This window comes from Pseudophryne corroboree, unplaced genomic scaffold (genome assembly GCF_028390025.1).
Source record: "Pseudophryne corroboree isolate aPseCor3 unplaced genomic scaffold, aPseCor3.hap2 scaffold_129, whole genome shotgun sequence".
NCBI lineage: Eukaryota > Metazoa > Chordata > Amphibia > Anura > Myobatrachidae > Pseudophryne > Pseudophryne corroboree.
The window spans coordinates 464,001-483,277 of record NW_026967915.1 but is presented as its reverse complement, the minus strand read 5'-3'; the positions used below and the strand labels follow the sequence as shown (position 1 = coordinate 483,277).

The 19,277-nt window shown below is 34.7% G+C and overlaps 6 non-coding genes across 6 annotated transcripts; all 6 read left to right on the top strand.

Annotated features, from left to right (window-relative positions):
* Positions 1-718: 718 nt before the first annotated feature.
* TRNAR-CCU (transfer RNA arginine (anticodon CCU)) lies at positions 719-791 on the top strand. The gene has a single exon. It is a non-coding gene; the product is annotated as a tRNA-Arg (tRNA).
* Positions 792-1,639: 848 nt separating this feature from the next.
* On the top strand, positions 1,640-1,712 carry TRNAR-CCU (transfer RNA arginine (anticodon CCU)). Its single transcript has one exon. It is a non-coding gene; the product is annotated as a tRNA-Arg (tRNA).
* Positions 1,713-13,428: 11,716 nt separating this feature from the next.
* TRNAR-CCU (transfer RNA arginine (anticodon CCU)) lies at positions 13,429-13,501 on the top strand. The gene has a single exon. It is a non-coding gene; the product is annotated as a tRNA-Arg (tRNA).
* Positions 13,502-16,362: 2,861 nt separating this feature from the next.
* On the top strand, positions 16,363-16,435 carry TRNAR-CCU (transfer RNA arginine (anticodon CCU)). Its single transcript has one exon. It is a non-coding gene; the product is annotated as a tRNA-Arg (tRNA).
* Positions 16,436-17,298: 863 nt separating this feature from the next.
* Positions 17,299-17,371, top strand: TRNAR-CCU (transfer RNA arginine (anticodon CCU)). Its single transcript has one exon. It is a non-coding gene; the product is annotated as a tRNA-Arg (tRNA).
* Positions 17,372-18,298: 927 nt separating this feature from the next.
* On the top strand, positions 18,299-18,371 carry TRNAR-CCU (transfer RNA arginine (anticodon CCU)). The gene has a single exon. It is a non-coding gene; the product is annotated as a tRNA-Arg (tRNA).
* The last annotated feature ends 906 nt before the right edge of the window (positions 18,372-19,277 follow it).

The following is a 19,277-nucleotide window of genomic DNA, read 5'->3' as shown; positions in this document are numbered from 1 at the left end:
TTCAAGTGCCATCTGGCATGCATGATCCTTTGTTGCTCATCATTCATCACCAAAAATGATTTTCTTTTTAAATTCTTATGACTGTACTGATTGTATTAAATAAAATCCACATCTAGCATAACTGTTTTATGCTGCACAGTGCTCCAGTGGTGCAATTGGACAGCGTGTGTTACTTATAAGACAGTATATGTTGAGCAATGTCAAGGTTGTGAATTCAAGTCTCACCTGAAGCAGTTTTGTTTACAGTTTTTTTCCTTTTTCTTATGTCATTAGTCATTGATTATAATCTTCTACCTTAATATTTAATATGATATTACAAAGGATGGAAGAAAGAAAGAAAGAAAGAAAGAAAGAAAGAAAGAAAGAAAGAAAGAAAGAAAGAAAGAAAGAAAGAAAGAAAGAAAGAAAAAACACAAATATGATTGTAAATTTAAGTTGTCAGCACACATCTGCTTTGGTTCAAATGCACTGCATATCTTCCTTCAGTCAGCCAACAAAACAGCAATTGAAAAGATTAACACACTGTTGGTAAAGCAGTTGCATCAAATAGTTTTTTTGCAATAGAGCATGATAATCCATACTGACAGCTCTGGATAGTACCAGCACATTTCTTGCTGGACTTGGTAATGCAAAGAACACAGTAAACAGCTTAACTTTTTCTCAAAAATAAATAATTGACTATTAAAAACATATCAGTCTTGAATGAGAAAGTCAGTAAGCCCCAGTGGCCTAATGGGTAAGGCACTGGCCTCCTAAGCCAGGGATTGTGGGTTCAAGTCCCATCTGGGGTGGAACTCATTAAAGCAGCTGTGTCGTCACTAGAGTTGATACTTTATCCTTGCTACAACAGTCTTGTAGTGTTTAGATTGCAAAAACATAACCACAGAAGCGAAAAATGACATTTATTATAACATTGTTGTGGGTTTTTTGTTTACTTTTCTATCACTGTGGAAAGCTTATTCAAGTGCCATCTGGCATGCATGATCCTTTGTTGCTCATCATTCATCACCAAAAATGATTTTCTTTTTAAATTCTTATGACTGTACTGATTGTATTGAATAAAATCCAGATCTAGCATAACTGTTTTATGCTGCACAGTGCTCCAGTGGTGCAATTGGACAGCGCGTGGTACTTATAAGACAGTATCTGTTGAGCAATGTCAAGGTTGTGAATTCAAGTCTCACCTGAAGCAGTTTTGTTTACAGTTTTTTTTTCCTTTTTCTTATGTCATTAGTCATTGATAATCATCTTCTACCTTAATATTTAATATGATATTACAAAGGATGGAAGAAAGAAAGAAAGAAAGAAAGAAAGAAAGAAAGAATGAAAAAACACCGATATGATTGTAAATTTAAGTTGTCAGCACACATCTGCTTTGGTTCAAATGCACTGCATATCTTCCTTCAGTCAGCCAACAAAACAGCAATTGAAAAGATTAACACACTGTTGGTAAAGCAGTTGCATCAAATAGTTTTTTTGCAATAGAGCATGATAATCCATACTGACAGCTCTGGATAGTACCAGCACATTTCTTGCTGAACTTGGTAATGCAAAGAACACAGTAAACAGCTTCACTTTTTCTCAAAAATAAATAATTGACTATTAAAAACATATCAGTCTTGAATGAGAAAGTCAGTAAGCCCCAGTGGCCTAATGGATAAGGCACTGGCCTCCTAAGCCAGGGATTGTGGGTTCAAGTCCCATCTGGGGTGGAACTCATTAAAGCAGCTGTGTCGTCACTAGAGTTGATACTTTATCCTTGCTTCAACTGTACAACAGTCTTGTAGTGTTTAGATTGCAAAAACATGACCACAGAAGCGAAAAATGACATTTATTATAACATTGTTGTGGGTTTTTTGTTTACTTTTCTATCACTGTGAAAAGCTTATTCAAGTGCCATCTGGCATGCATGATCCTTTGTTGCTCATCATTCATCACCAAAAATGATTTTCTTTTTAAATTCTTATGACTGTACTGATTGTATTGAATAAAATCAACATCTAGCATAACTGTTTTATGCTGCACAGTGCTCCAGTGGTGCAATTGGACAGCGCGTGGTACTTATAAGACAGTCTCTGTTGAGCAATGTCATGGTTGTGAATTCAAGTCTCACCTGAAGCAGTTTTGTTTACAGTTTTTTTCCTTTTTCTTATGTCATTAGTCATTGATTATAATCTTCTACCTTAATATTTAATATGATATTACAAAGGATGGAAGAAAGAAAGAAAGAAAGAAAGAAAGAAAGAAAGAAAGAAAGAAAGAAAGAAAGAAAGAAAGAAAGAAAGAGAGAAAGAAAGAAAGAAAGAAAGAAAGAAAGAAAGAAAGAAAGAAAGAAAGAAAGAAAGAAAGAAAGAAAGAAAGAAAGAAAGAACACAAATATGATTGTGAATTTAAGTTGTCAGCACACATCTGCTTTGGTTCAAATGCACTGCATATCTTCCTTCAGTCAGCCAACAAAACAGCAATTGAAAAGCTTAACACACTGTTGGTAAAGCAGTTGCATCAAATAGATTTTTTGCAATATAGCATGATAATCCATACTGACAGCTCTGGATAGTACCAGCACATTTCTTGCTGGACTTGGTAATGCAAAGAACACAGTAAACAGCTTCACTTTTTCTCAAAAATAAATAATTGACTATTAAAAACCTATCAGTCTTGAATTAGAAAGTCAGTAAGCCCCAGTGGCCTAATGGATAAATCACTGGCCTCCTAAGCCAGGGATTGTGGGTTCAAGTCCCATCTGGGGTGGAAATCATTAAAGCAGCTGTGTCGTCACTAGAGTTGATACTTTATCCTTGCTTCAACTGTACAACAGTCTTGTAGTGTTTAGATTGCAAAAACATGACCACAGAAGCTAAAAATGACATTTATTATAACATTGTTGTGGTTTTTTTGTTTACTTTTCTATCACTGTGGAAAGCTTATTCAAGTGCCATCTGGCATGCATGATCCTTTGTTGCTCATCATTCATCACCAAAAATGATTTTCTTTTTAAATTCTTATGACTGTACTGATTGTATTGAATAAAATCCATATCTAGCATAACTGTTTTATGCTGCACAGTGCTCCAGTGGTGCAATTGGACAGCGTGTGGTACTTATTAGACAGTATCTGTTGAGCAATGTCAAGGTTGTGAATTCAAGTCTCACCTGAAGCAGTTTTGTTTACAGTTTTTTTTCCTTTTTCTTATGTCATTAGTCATTGATTATAATCTTCTACCTTAATATTTAATATGATATTACAAAGGATGGAAGAATGAAAGAAAGAGAGAAAGAAAGAGAGAAAGAAAGAAAGAAAGAAAGAAAGAAAGAAAGAAAGAAAGAAAGAAAGAAAGAAAGAAAGAAAGAAAGAAAGAAAGAAAGAAAGAAAGAAAGAAAGAAAAAACACAAATATGATTGTGAATTTAAGTTGTCAGCACACATCTGCTTTGGTTCAAATGCACTGCATATCTTCCTTCAGTGAGCCAACAAAACAGCAATTGAAAAGATTAACACACTGTCGGTAAAGCAGTTGCATCAAATATATTTTTTGCAATATAGCATGATAATCCATACTGACAGCTCTGGATAGTACCAGCACATTTCTTGCTGGACTTGGTAATGCAAAGAACACAGTAAACAGCTTCACTTTTTCTCAAAAATAAATAATTGACTATTAAAAACCTATCAGTCTTGAATGAGAAAGTCAGTAATCCCCAGTGGCCTAATGGATAAGGCACTGGCTTCCTAAACCAGGGATTGTGGATTCAAGTCCCATCTGGTGTGGAACTCATTAAAACAGCTGTGTTGTCACTAGAGTTGATATTTTATCCTTGCTTCAACTGTACAACAGTCTTGTAGTGTTTAGATTGCAAAAACATGACCACAGAAGCTAAAAATGACATTTATTATAACATTGTTGTGTTTTTTTTGTTTACTTTTCTATCACTGTGGAAAGCTTATTCAAGTGCCATCTGGCATGCATGATCCTTTGTTGCTCATCATTCATCACCAAAAATGATTTTCTTTTTAAATTCTTATGACTGTACTGATTGTATTGAATAAAATCCACATCTAGCATAACTGTTTTATGCTGCACAGTGCTCCAGTGGTGCAATTGGACAGCGCGTGGTACTTATAAGACAGTATCTGTTGAGCAATGTCAAGGTTGTGAATTCAAGTCTCACCTGAAGCAGTTTTGTTTACAGTTTTTTTCCTTTTTCTTATGTCATTAGTCATTGATTATAATATTCTACCTTAATATTTAATATGATATTACAAAGGATGGAAGAAAGAAAGAAAGAAAGAAAGAGAGAAAGAAAGAAAGAAAGAAAGAAAGAAAGAAAGAAAGAAAGAAAGAAAGAAAGAAAGAAAGAAAGAAAGAAAGAAAGAAAGAAAGAAAGAACACAAATATGATTATGAATTTAAGTTGTCAGCACACATCTGCTTTGGTTCAAATGCACTGCATATCTTCCTTCAGTCAGCCAACAAAACAGCAATTGAAAAGCTTAACACACTGTTGGTAAAGCAGTTGCATCAAATAGATTTTTTGCAATATAGCATGATAATCCATACTGACAGCTCTGGATTATACCAGCACATTTCTTGCTGGACTTGGTAATGCAAAGAACACAGTAAACAGCTTCACTTTTTCTCAAAAATAAATAATTGACTATTAAAAACCTATCAGTCTTGAATTAGAAAGTCAGTAAGCCCCAGTGGCCTAATGGATAAATCACTGTCCTCCTAAGCTAGGGATTGTGGGTTCAAGTCCCATCTGGGGTGGAACTCATTAAAGCAGCTGTGTCGTCACTAGAGTTGATACTTTATCCTTGCTACAACAGTCTTGTAGTGTTTAGATTACAAAAACATGACCACAGAAGCTAAAAATGACATTTATTATAACATTGTTGTGGTTTTTTTGTTTACTTTTCTATCACTGTGGAAAGCTTATTCAAGTGCCATCTGGCATGCATGATCCTTTGTTGCTCATCATTCATCACCAAAAATGATTTTCTTTTTAAATTCTTATGACTGTACTGATTGTATTGAATAAAATCCACATCTAGCATAACTGTTTTATGCTGCAAAGTGCTCCAGTGGTGCAATTGGACAGCGCGTGGTACTTATAAGACAGTATCTGTTGAGCAATGTCAAGGTTGTGAATTCAAGTCTCACCTGAAGCAGTTTTGTTTACAGTTTTTTTCCTTTTTCTTATGTCATTAGTCATTGATTATAATCTTCTACCTTAATATTTAATATGATATTACAAAGGATGGAAGAAAGAAAGAAAGAAAGAAAGAGAGAAAGAAAGAAAGAAAGAAAGAAAGAAAGAAAGAAAGAAAGAAAGAAAGAAAGAAAGAAAGAACACAAATATGATTGTGAATTTAAGTTGTCAGCACACATCTGCTTTGGTTCAAATGCACTGCATATCTTCCTTCAGTCAGCCAACAAAACAGCAATTGAAAAGCTTAACACACTGTTGGTAAAGCAGTTGCATCAAATAGATTTTTTGCAATATAGCATGATAATCCATACTGACAGCTCTGGATAGTACCAGCACATTTCTTGCTGGACTTGGTAATGCAAAGAACACAGTAAACAGCTTCACTTTTTCTCAAAAATAAATAATTGACTATTAAAAACCTATCAGTCTTGAATTAGAAAGTCAGTAAGACCCAGTGGCCTAATGGATAAATCACTGGCCTCCTAAGCCAGGGATTGTGGGTTCAAGTCCCATCTGGGGTGGAAATCATTAAAGCAGCTGTGTTGTCACTAGAGTTGATACTTTATCCTTGCTTCAACTGTACAACAGTCTTGTAGTGTTTAGATTGCAAAAACAAGACCACAGAAGCTAAAAATGACATTTATTATAACATTGTTGTGGTTTTTTTGTTTACTTTTCTATCACTGTGGAAAGCTTATTCAAGTGCCATCTGGCATGCATGATCCTTTTTTGCTCATCATTCATCACCAAAAATGATTTTCTTTTTAAATTCTTATGACTGTACTGATTGTATTGAATAAAATCCACATCTAGCATAACTGTTTTATGCTGCACAGTGCTCCAGTGGTGCAATTGGACAGCGCGTGGTACTTATAAGACAGTATCTGTTGAGCAATGTCAAGGTTGTGAATTCAAGTCTCACCTGAAGCAGTTTTGTTTACAGTTTTTTTCCTTTTTCTTATGTCATTAGTCATTGATTATAATCTTCTACCTTAATATTTAATATGATATTACAAAGGATGGAAGAAAGAAAGAAAGAAAGAAAGAAAGAAGAGAAAGAAAGAAAGAAAGAAAGAAAGAACACAAATATGATTGTGAATTTAAGTTGTCAGCACACATCTGCTTTGGTTCAAATGCACTGCATATCTTCCTTCAGTCAGCCAACAAAACAGCAATTGAAAAGCTTAACACACTGTTGGTAAAGCAGTTGCATCAAATAGATTTTTTGCAATATAGCATGATAATCCATACTGACAGCTCTGGATAGTACCAGCACATTTCTTGCTGGACTTGGTAATGCAAAGAACACAGTAAACAGCTTCACTTTTTCTCAAAAATAAATAATTGACTATTAAAAACCTATCAGTCTTGAATTAGAAAGTCAGTAAGCCCCAGTGGCCTAATGGATAAATCACTGGCCTCCTAAGCCAGGGATTGTGGGTTCAAGTCCCATCTGGGGTGGAAATCATTAAAGCAGCTGTGTCGTCACTAGAGTTGATACTTTATCCTTGCTTCAACTGTACAACAGTCTTGTAGTGTTTAGATTGCAAAAACATGACCACAGAAGCTAAAAATGACATTTATTATAACATTGTTGTGGTTTTTTTGTTTACTTTTCTATCACTGTGGAAAGCTTATTCAAGTGCCATCTGGCATGCATGATCCTTTGTTGCTCATCATTCATCACCAAAATGATTTTCTTTTTAAATTCTTATGACTGTACTGATTGTATTGAATAAAATCCACATCTAGCATAACTGTTTTATGCTGCAAAGTGCTCCAGTGGTGCAATTGGACAGCGCGTGGTACTTATAAGACAGTATCTGTTGAGCAATGTCAAGGTTGTGAATTCAAGTCTCACCTGAAGCAGTTTTGTTTACAGTTTTTTTCCTTTTTCGTATGTCATTAGTCATTGATTATAATCTTCTACCTTAATATTTAATATGATATTACAAAGGATGGAAGAAAGAAAGAAAGAAAGAAAGAAAGAGAGAAAGAAAGAAAGAAAGAAAGAAAGAAAGAAAGAAAGAAAGAAAGAAAGAAAGAAAGAAAGAAAGAAAGAAAGAAAGAAAGAAAGAACACAAATATGATTGTGAATTTAAGTTGTCAGCACACATCTGCTTTGGTTCAAATGCACTGCATATCTTCCTTCAGTCAGCCAACAAAACAGCAATTGAAAAGCTTAACACACTGTTGGTAAAGCAGTTGCATCAAATAGATTTTTTGCAATATAGCATGATAATCCATACTGACAGCTCTGGATAGTACCAGCACATTTCTTGCTGGACTTGGTAATGCAAAGAACACAGTAAACAGCTTCACTTTTTCTCAAAAATAAATAATTGACTATTAAAAACCTATCAGTCTTGAATTAGAAAGTCAGTAAGCCCCAGTGGCCTAATGGATAAATCACTGGCCTCCTAAGCCAGGGATTGTGGGTTCAAGTCCCATCTGGGGTGGAAATCATTAAAGCAGCTGTGTCGTCACTAGAGTTGATACTTTATCCTTGCTTCAACTGTACAACAGTCTTGTAGTGTTTAGATTGCAAAAACATGACCACAGAAGCTAAAAATGACATTTATTATAACATTGTTGTGGTTTTTTTGTTTACTTTTCTATCACTGTGGAAAGCTTATTCAAGTGCCATCTGGCATGCATGATCCTTTGTTGCTCATCATTCATCACCAAAAATGATTTTCTTTTTAAATTCTTATGACTGTACTGATTGTATTGAATAAAATCCACATCTAGCATAACTGTTTTATGCTGCAAAGTGCTCCAGTGGTGCAATTGGACAGCGCGTGGTACTTATAAGACAGTATCTGTTGAGCAATGTCAAGGTTGTGAATTCAAGTCTCACCTGAAGCAGTTTTGTTTACAGTTTTTTTCCTTTTTCTTATGTCATTAGTCATTGATTATAATCTTCTACCTTAATATTTAATATGATATTACAAAGGATGGAAGAAAGAAAGAAAGAAAGAAAGAAAGATAGAAAGAAAGAAAGAAAGAAAGAAAGAAAGAAAGAAAGAAAGAAAGAAAGAAAGAAAGAAAAAACACAAATATGATTGTGAATTTAAGTTGTCAGCACACATCTGCTTTGGTTCAAATGCACTGCATATCTTCCTTCAGTGAGCCAACAAAACAGCAATTGAAAAGATTAACACACTGTCGGTAAAGCAGCTGCATCAAATAGATTTTTTGCAATATAGCATGATAATCCATACTGACAGCTCTGAATAGTACCAGCACATTTCTTGCTGGACTTGGTAATGCAAAGAACACAGTAAACAGCTTCACTTTTTCTCAAAAATAAATAATTGACTATTAAAAACCTATCAGTCTTGAATGAGAAAGTCAGTAATCCCCAGTGGCCTAATGGATAAGGCACTGGCTTCCTAAACCAGGGATTGTGGGTTCAAGTCCCATCTGGTGTGGAACTCATTAAAGCAGCTGTGTCGTCACTAGAGTTGATATTTTATCCTTGCTTCAACTGTACAACAGTCTTGTAGTGTTTAGATTGCAAAAACATGACCACAGAAGCTAAAAATGACATTTATTAAAACATTGTTGTGTTTTTTTTGTTTACTTTTCTATCACTGTGGAAAGCTTATTCAAGTGCCATCTGGCATGCATGATCCTTTGTTGCTCATCATTCATCACCAAAAATGATTTTCTTTTTAAATTCTTATGACTGTACTGATTGTATTGAATAAAATCCACATCTAGCATAACTGTTTTATGCTGCACAGTGCTCCAGTGGTGCAATTGGACAGCGCGTGGTACTTATAAGACAGTATCTGTTGAGCAATGTCAAGGTTGTGAATTCAAGTCTCACCTGAAGCAGTTTTGTTTACAGTTTTTTTCCTTTTTCTTATGTCATTAGTCATTGATTATAATCTTCTACCTTAATATTTAATATGATATTACAAAGGATGGAAGAAAGAAAGAAAGAAAGAAAGAAAGAGAGAAAGAAAGAAAGAAAGAAAGAAAGAAAGAAAGAAAGAAAGAAAGAAAGAAAGAAAGAAAGAAAGAAAGAAAGAACACAAATATGATTGTGAATTTAAGTTGTCAGCACACATCTGCTTTGGTTCAAATGCACTGCATATCTTCCTTCAGTCAGCCAACAAAACAGCAATTGAAAAGCTTAACACACTGTTGGTAAAGCAGTTGCATCAAATAGATTTTTTGCAATATAGCATGATAATCCATACTGACAGCTCTGGATAGTACCAGCACATTTCTTGCTGGACTTGGTAATGCAAAGAACACAGTAAACAGCTTCACTTTTTCTCAAAAATAAATAATTGACTATTAAAAACCTATCAGTCTTGAATTAGAAAGTCAGTAAGCCCCAGTGGCCTAATGGATAAATCACTGGCCTCCTAAGCCAGGGATTGTGGGTTCAAGTCCCATCTGCGGTGGAAATCATTAAAGCAGCTGTGTCGTCACTAGAGTTGATACTTTATCCTTGCTTCAACTGTACAACAGTCTTGTAGTGTTTAGATTGCAAAAACATGACCACAGAAGCTAAAAATGACATTTATTATAACATTGTTGTGGTTTTTATGTTTACTTTTCTATCACTGTGGAAAGCTTATTCAAGTGCCATCTGGCATGCATGATCCTTTGTTGCTCATCATTCATCACCAAAAATGATTTTCTTTTTAAATTCTTATGACTGTACTGATTGTATTGAATAAAATCCACATCTAGCATAACTGTTTTATGCTGCAAAGTGCTCCAGTGGTGGAATTGGACAGCGCGTGGTACTTATAAGACAGTATCTGTTGAGCAATGTCAAGGTTGTGAATTCAAGTCTCACCTGAAGCAGTTTTGTTTACAGTTTTTTTCCTTTTTCTTATGTCATTAGTCATTGATTATAATCTTCTACCTTAATATTTAATATGATATTACAAAGGATGGAAGAAAGAAAGAAAGAAAGAAAGAAAGAAAGAAAGAAAGAAAGAAAGAAAGAAAGAAAGAAAGAAAGAAAGAAAGAAAGAAAGAAAGAAAAAACACAAACATGATTGTGAATTTAAGTTGTCAGCACACATCTGCTTTGGTTCAAATGCACTGCATATCTTCCTTCAGTCAGCCAACAAAACAGCAATTGAAAAGATTAACACACTGTTGGTAAAGCAGTTGCATCAAATAGTTTTTTTGCAATAGAGCATGATAATCCATACTGACAGCTCTGGATAGTACCAGCACATTTCTTGCTGGACTTGGTAATGCAAAGAACACAGTAAACAGCTTCACTTTTTCTCAATAATAAATAATTGACTATTAAAAACCTATCAGTCTTGAATTAGAAAGTCAGTAAGCCCCAGTGGCCTAATGGATAAATCACTGGCCTCCTAAGCCAGGGATTGTGGGTTCAAGTCCCATCTGGGGTGGAAATCATTAAAGCAGCTGTGTCGTCACTAGAGTTGATACTTTATCCTTGCTTCAACTGTACAACAGTCTTGTAGTGTTTAGATTGCAAAAACATGACCACAGAAGCTAAAAATGACATTTATTATAACATTGTTGTGGTTTTTTTGTTTACTTTTCTATCACTGTGGAAAGCTTATTCAAGTTCCATCTGGCATGCATGATCCTTTGTTGCTCATCATTCATCACCAAAAATGATTTTCTTTTTAAATTCTTATGACTGTACTGATTGTATTGAATAAAATCCACATCTAGCATAACTGTTTTATGCTGCAAAGTGCTCCAGTGGTGCAATTGGACAGCGCGTGGTACTTATAAGACAGTATCTGTTGAGCAATGTCAAGGTTGTGAATTCAAGTCTCACCTGAAGCAGTTTTGTTTACAGTTTTTTTCCTTTTTCTTATGTCATTAGTCATTGATTATAATCTTCTACCTTAATATTTAATATGATATTACAAAGGATGGAAGAAAGAAAGAAAGAAAGAAAGAAAGAAAGATAGAAAGAAAGAAAGAAAGAAAGAAAGAAAGAAAGAAAGAAAGAAAGAAAGAAAGAAAGAAAGAAAAAACACAAATATGATTGTGAATTTAAGTTGTCAGCACACATCTGCTTTGGTTCAAATGCACTGCATATCTTCCTTCAGTGAGCCAACAAAACAGCAATTGAAAAGATTAACACACTGTCGGTAAAGCAGCTGCATCAAATAGATTTTTTGCAATATAGCATGATAATCCATACTGACAGCTCTGGATAGTACCAGCACATTTCTTGCTGGACTTGGTAATGCAAAGAACACAGTAAACAGCTTCACTTTTTCTCAAAAATAAATAATTGACTATTAAAAACCTATCAGTCTTGAATGAGAAAGTCAGTAATCCCCAGTGGCCTAATGGATAAGGCACTGGCTTCCTAAACCAGGGATTGTGGGTTCAAGTCCCATCTGGTGTGGAACTCATTAAAGCAGCTGTGTCGTCACTAGAGTTGATATTTTATCCTTGCTTCAACTGTACAACAGTCTTGTAGTGTTTAGATTGCAAAAACATGACCACAGAAGCTAAAAATGACATTTATTAAAACATTGTTGTGGTTTTTTTGTTTACTTTTCTATCACTGTGGAAAGCTTATTCAAGTGCCATCTGGCATGCATGATCCTTTGTTGCTCATCATTCATCACCAAAAATGATTTTCTTTTTAAATTCTTATGACTGTACTGATTGTATTGAATAAAATCCACATCTAGCATAACTGTTTTATGCTGCACAGTGCTCCAGTGGTGCAATTGGACAGCGCGTGGTACTTATAAGACAGTATCTGTTGAGCAATGTCAAGGTTGTGAATTCAAGTCTCACCTGAAGCAGTTTTGTTTACAGTTTTTTTCCTTTTTCTTATGTCATTAGTCATTGATTATAATCTTCTACCTTAATATTTAATATGATATTACAAAGGATATAAGAAAGAAAGAAAGAAAGAAAGAAAGAGAGAAAGAAAGAAAGAAAGAAAGAAAGAAAGAAAGAAAGAAAGAAAGAAAGAAAGAAAGAAAGAAAGAAAGAACACAAATATGATTGTGAATTTAAGTTGTCAGCACACATCTGCTTTGGTTCAAATGCACTGCATATCTTCCTTCAGTCAGCCAACAAAACAGCAATTGAAAAGCTTAACACACTGTTGGTAAAGCAGTTGCATCAAATAGATTTTTTGCAATATAGCATGATAATCCATACTGACAGCTCTGGATAGTACCAGCACATTTCTTGCTGGACTTGGTAATGCAAAGAACACAGTAAACAGCTTCACTTTTTCTCAAAAATAAATAATTGACTATTAAAAACCTATCAGTCTTGAATTAGAAAGTCAGTAAGCCCCAGTGGCCTAATGGATAAATCACTGGCCTCCTAAGCCAGGGATTGTGGGTTCAAGTCCCATCTGCGGTGGAAATCATTAAAGCAGCTGTGTCGTCACTAGAGTTGATACTTTATCCTTGCTTCAACTGTACAACAGTCTTGTAGTGTTTAGATTGCAAAAACATGACCACAGAAGCTAAAAATGACATTTATTATAACATTGTTGTGGTTTTTTTGTTTACTTTTCTATCACTGTGGAAAGCTTATTCAAGTGCCATCTGGCATGCATGATCCTTTGTTGCTCATCATTCATCACCAAAAATGATTTTCTTTTTAAATTCTTATGACTGTACTGATTGTATTGAATAAAATCCACATCTAGCATAACTGTTTTATGCTGCAAAGTGCTCCAGTGGTGGAATTGGACAGCGCGTGGTACTTATAAGACAGTATCTGTTGAGCAATGTCAAGGTTGTGAATTCAAGTCTCACCTGAAGCAGTTTTGTTTACAGTTTTTTTCCTTTTTCTTATGTCATTAGTCATTGATTATAATCTTCTACCTTAATATTTAATATGATATTACAAAGGATGGAAGAAAGAAAGAAAGAAAGAAAGAAAGAAAGAAAGAAAGAAAGAAAAAACACAAACATGATTGTGAATTTAAGTTGTCAGCACACATCTGCTTTGGTTCAAATGCACTGCATATCTTCCTTCAGTCAGCCAACAAAACAGCAATTGAAAAGATTAACACACTGTTGGTAAAGCAGTTGCATCAAATAGTTTTTTTGCAATAGAGCATGATAATCCATACTGACAGCTCTGGATAGTACCAGCACATTTCTTGCTGGACTTGGTAATGCAAAGAACACAGTAAACAGCTTCACTTTTTCTCAATAATAAATAATTGACTATTAAAAACCTATCAGTCTTGAATGAGAAAGTCAGTAAGCCCCAGTGGCCTAATGGATAAGGCACTGGCCTCCTAAGCCAGGGATTGTGGGTTCAAATCCCATCTGGGGTGGAACTCATTAAAGCAGCTGTGTCGTCACTAGAGTTGATACTTTATCCTTGCTTCAACTGTATAACAGTCTTGTAGTGTTTAGATTGCAAAAACATGACCACAGAAGCTAAAAATGACATTTATTATAACATTGTAGTGGTTTTTTTGTTTACTTTTCTATCACTGTGAAAAGCTTATTCAAGTGCCATCTGGCATGCATGATCCTTTGTTGCTCATCATTCATCTCCAAAAATGATTTTCTTTTTAAATTCTTATGACTGTACTGATTGTATTGAATAAAATCCACATCTAGCATAACTGTTTTATGCTGCACAGTGCTCCAGTGGTGCAATTGGACAGCGTGTGGTACTTATAAGACAGTATCTGTTGAGCAATGTCAAGGTTGTGAATTCAAGTCTCACCTGAAGCAGTTTTGTTTACAGTTTTTTTTCCTTTTTCTTATGTCATTAGTCATTGATTATAGTCTTCTACCTTAATATTTAATATGATATTACAAAGGATGGAAGAAAGAATGAAAGAAAGAAAGAAAGAAAGAAAGAAAGAAAGAAAGAAAGAAAGAAAGAAAGAAAGAAAGAAAGAAAGAAAGAAAGAAAGAAAGAAAAAACACAAATATGATTGTGAATTTAAGTTGTCAGCACACATCTGCTTTGGTTCAAATGCACTGCATATCTTCCTTCAGTGAGCCAACAAAACAGCAATTGAAAAGATTAACACACTGTTGGTAAAGCAGTTGCATCAAATAGATTTTTTGCAATATAGCATGATAATCCATACTGACAGCTCTGGATAGTACCAGCACATTTCTTGCTGGACTTGGTAATGCAAAGAACACAGTAAACAGCTTCACTTTTTCTCAAAAATAAATAATTGACTATTAAAAACCTATCAGTCTTGAATTAGAAAGTCAGTAAGCCCCAGTGGCCTAATGGATAAATCACTGGCCTCCTAAGCCAGGGATTGTGGGTTCAAGTCCCATCTGCGGTGGAAATCATTAAAGCAGCTGTGTCGTCACTAGAGTTGATACTTTATCCTTGCTTCAACTGTACAACAGTCTTGTAGTGTTTAGATTGCAAAAACATGACCACAGAAGCTAAAAATTACATTTATTATAACATTGTTGTGGTTTTTTTGTTTACTTTTCTATCACTGTGGAAAGCTTATTCAAGTGCCATCTGGCATGCATGATCCTTTGTTGCTCATCATTCATCACCAAAAATGATTTTCTTTTTAAATTCTTATGACTGTACTGATTGTATTGAATAAAATCCACATCTAGCATAACTGTTTTATGCTGCACAGTGCTCCAGTGGTGCAATTGGACAGCGCGTGGTACTTATAAGACAGTATCTGTTGAGCAATGTCAAGGTTGTGAATTCAAGTCTCACCTGAAGCAGTTTTGTTTACAGTTTTTTTCCTTTTTCTTATGTCATTAGTCATTGATTATAATCTTCTACCTTAATATTTAATATGATATTACAAAGGATGGAAGAAAGAAAGAAAGAAAGAAAGAAAGAAAGAGAGAAAGAAAGAAAGAAAGAAAGAAAGAAAGAAAGAAAGAAAGAAAGAAAGAAAGAAAGAACACAAATATGATTGTGAATTTAAGTTGTCAGCACACATCTGCTTTGGTTCAAATGCACTGCATATCTTCCTTCAGTCAGCCAACAAAACAGCAATTGAAAAGCTTAACACACTGTTGGTAAAGCAGTTGCATCAAATAGATTTTTTGCAATATAGCATGATAATCCATACTGACAGCTCTGGATAGTACCAGCACATTTCTTGCTGGACTTGGTAATGCAAAGAACACAGTAAACAGCTTCACTTTTTCTCAAAAATAAATAATTGACTATTAAAAACCTATCAGTCTTGAATTAGAAAGTCAGTAAGCCCCAGTGGCCTAATGGATAAATCACTGGCCTCCTAAGCCAGGGATTGTGGGTTCAAGTCCCATCTGCAGTGGAAATCATTAAAGCACCTGTGTCGTCACTAGAGTTGATACTTTATCCTTGCTTCAACTGTACAACAGTCTTGTAGTGTTTAGATTGCAAAAACATGACCACAGAAGCTAAAAATGACATTTATTATAACATTGTTGTGGTTTTTTTGTTTACTTTTCTATCACTGTGGAAAGCTTATTCAAGTGCCATCTGGCATGCATGATCCTTTGTTGCTCATCATTCATCACCAAAAATGATTTTCTTTTTAAATTCTTATGACTGTACTGATTGTATTGAATAAAATCCACATCTAGCATAACTGTTTTATGCTGCAAAGTGCTCCAGTGGTGGAATTGGACAGCGCGTGGTACTTATAAGACAGTATCTGTTGAGCAATGTCAAGGTTGTGAATTTAAGTCTCACCTGAAGCAGTTTTGTTTACAGTTTTTTTCCTTTTTCTTATGTCATTAGTCATTGATTATAATCTTCTACCTTAATATTTAATATGATATTACAAAGGATGGAAGAAAGAAAGAAAGAAAGAAAGAAAGAAAGAAAGAAAGAAAGAAAGAAAGAAAGAAAGAAAGAAAGAAAGAAAGAAAGAAAGAAAGAAAAAACACAAACATGATTGTGAATTTAAGTTGTCAGCACACATCTGCTTTGGTTCAAATGCACTGCATATCTTCCTTCAGTCAGCCAACAAAACAGCAATTGAAAAGATTAACACACTGTTGGTAAAGCAGTTGCATCAAATAGTTTTTTTGCAATAGAGCATGATAATCCATACTGACAGCTCTGGATAGTACCAGCACATTTCTTGCTGGACTTGGTAATGCAAAGAACACAGTAAACAGCTTCACTTTTTCTCAATAATAAATAATTGACTATTAAAAACCTATCAGTCTTGAATGAGAAAGTCAGTAAGCCCCAGTGGCCTAATGGATAAGGCACTGGCCTCCTAAGCCAGGGATTGTGGGTTCAAATCCCATCTGGGGTGGAACTCATTAAAGCAGCTGTGTCGTCACTAGAGTTGATACTTTATCCTTGATTCAACTGTACAACAGTCTTGTAGTGTTTAGATTGCAAAAACATGACCACAGAAGCTAAAAATGACATTTATTATAACATTGTTGTGGTTTTTTTGTTTACTTTTCTATCACTGTGAAAAGCTTATTCAAGTGCCATCTGGCATGCATGATCCTTTGTTGCTCATCATTCATCTCCAAAAATGATTTTCTTTTTAAATTCTTATGACTGTACTGATTGTATTGAATAAAATCCACATCTAGCATAACTGTTTTATGCTGCACAGTGCTCCAGTGGTGCAATTGGACAGCGTGTGGTACTTATAAGACAGTATCTGTTGAGCAATGTCAAGGTTGTGAATTCAAGTCTCACCTGAAGCAGTTTTGTTTACAGTTTTTTTTCCTTTTTCTTATGTCATTAGTCATTGATTATAATCTTCTACCTTAATATTTAATATGATATTACAAAGGATGGAAGAAAGAATGAAAGAAAGAAAGAAAGAAAGAAAGAAAGAAAGAAAGAAAAAACACAAATATGATTGTGAATTTAAGTTGTCAGCACACATCTGCTTTGGTTCAAATGCACTGCATATCTTCCTTCAGTGAGCCAACAAAACAGCAATTGAAAAGATTAACACACTGTTGGTAAAGCAGTTGCATCAAATAGATTTTTTGCAATATAGCATGATAATCCATACTGACAGCTCTGGGTAGTACCAGCACATTTCTTGCTGGACTTGGTAATGCAAAGAACACAGTAAACAGCTTCACTTTTTCTCAAAAATAAATAATTGACTATTAAAAACCTATCAGTCTTGAATGAGAAAGTCAGTAAGCCCCAGTGGCCTAATGGATAAGGCACTGGCCTCCTAAGCCAGGGATTGTGGGTTCAAGTCCCATCTGGGGTGAAACTCATTAAAGCAGCTGTGTCGTCACTAGAGTTGATACTTTATCCTTGCTACAACAGTCTTGTAGTGTTTAGATTGCAAAAACATGACCACAGAAGCTAAAAATGACATTTATTATAACATTGTTGTGGGTTTTTTGTTTACTTTTCTATCACTGTGAAAAGCTTATTCAAGTGCCATCTGGCATGCATGATCCTTTGTTGCTCATCATTCATCACCAAAAATGATTTTCTTTTTAAATTCTTATGACTGTACTGATTGTATTGAATAAAATCCACATCTAGCATAACTGTTTTATGCTGCACAGTGCTCCAGTGGTGCAACTGGACAGCGTGTGGTACTTATAAGACAGTATCTGTTGAGCAATGTCAAGGTTGTGAATTCAAGTCTCACCTGAAGCAGTTTTGTTTACAGTTTTTTTCCTTTTTCTTATGTCATTAGTCATTGATTATAATCTTCTACCTTAATATTTAATATGATATTACAAAGGATGGAAGAAAGAAAGAAAGAAAGAAAGAAAGAGAGAAAGAAAGAAAGAAAGAAAGAAAGAAAGAAAGAAAGAAAGAAAGAAAGAAAGAAAGAAAGAAAAAAAAGAAAGAAAGAAAGAAAGAAAGAAAGAACACAAATATGATTGTGAATTTAAGTTGTCAGCACACATCTGCTTTGGTTCAAATGCACTGCATATCTTCCTTCAGTCAGCCAACAAAACAGCAATTGAAAAGATTAACACACTGTTGGTAAAGCAGTTGCATCAAATAGATTTTTTGCAATATAGCATGATAATCCATACTGACAGCTCTGGATAGTACCAGCACATTTCTTGCTGGACTTGGTAATGCAAAGAACACAGTAAACAGCTTCACTTTTTCTCAAAAATAAATAAGTGACTATTAAAAACCTATCAGTCTTGAATGAGAAAGTCAGTAAGCCCCAGTGGCCTAATGGATAAAGCACTGGCCTCCTAAGCCAGGGATTGTGGGTTCAAGTCCCATCTGGGGTGGAACTCATTAAAGCAGCTGTGTCATCACTAGAGTTGATACTTTATCCTTGCTTCAACTGTACAACAGTCTTGTAGTGTTTAGATTGCAAAAACATGACCACAGAAGCTAAAAATGACATTTATTATAACATTGTTGTGGGTTTTTTGTTTACTTTTCTATCACTGTGAAAAGCTTATTCAAGTGCCATCTGGCATGCATGATCCTTTGTTGCTCGTCATTCATCACCAAAAATGATTTTCTTTTTAAATTCTTATGACTGTACTGATTGTATTGAATAAAATCCACATCTAGCATAACTGTTTTATGCTGCACAGTGCTCCAGTGGTGCAATTGGACAGCGCGTGGTACTTATAAGACAGTATCTGTTGAGCAATGTCAAGGTTGTGAATTCAAGTCTCACCTGAAGCAGTTTTGTTTACAGTTTTTTTCCTTTTTCTTATGTCATTAGTCATTGATTATAATCTTCTACCTTAATATTTAATATGATATTACAAAGGATGGAAGAAAGAAAGAAAGAAAGAAAGAAAGAAAGAAAGAGAGAAAGAAAGAAAGAAAGAAAGAAAGAAAGAAAGAAAGAAAGAAAGAAAGAAAGAACACAAATATGATTGTGAATTTAAGTTGTCAGCACACATCTGCTTTGGTTCAAATGCACTGCATATCTTCCTTCAGTCAGCCAACAAAACAGCAATTGAAAAGCTTAACACACTGTTGGTAAAGCAGTTGCATCAAATAGATTTTTTGCAATATAGCATGATAATCCATACTGACAGCTCTGGATAGTACCAGCACATTTCTTGCTGGACTTGGTAATGCAAAGAACACAGTAAACAGCTTCACTTTTTCTCAAAAATAAATAATTGACTATTAAAAACCTATCAGTCTTGAATTAGAAAGTCAGTAAGCCC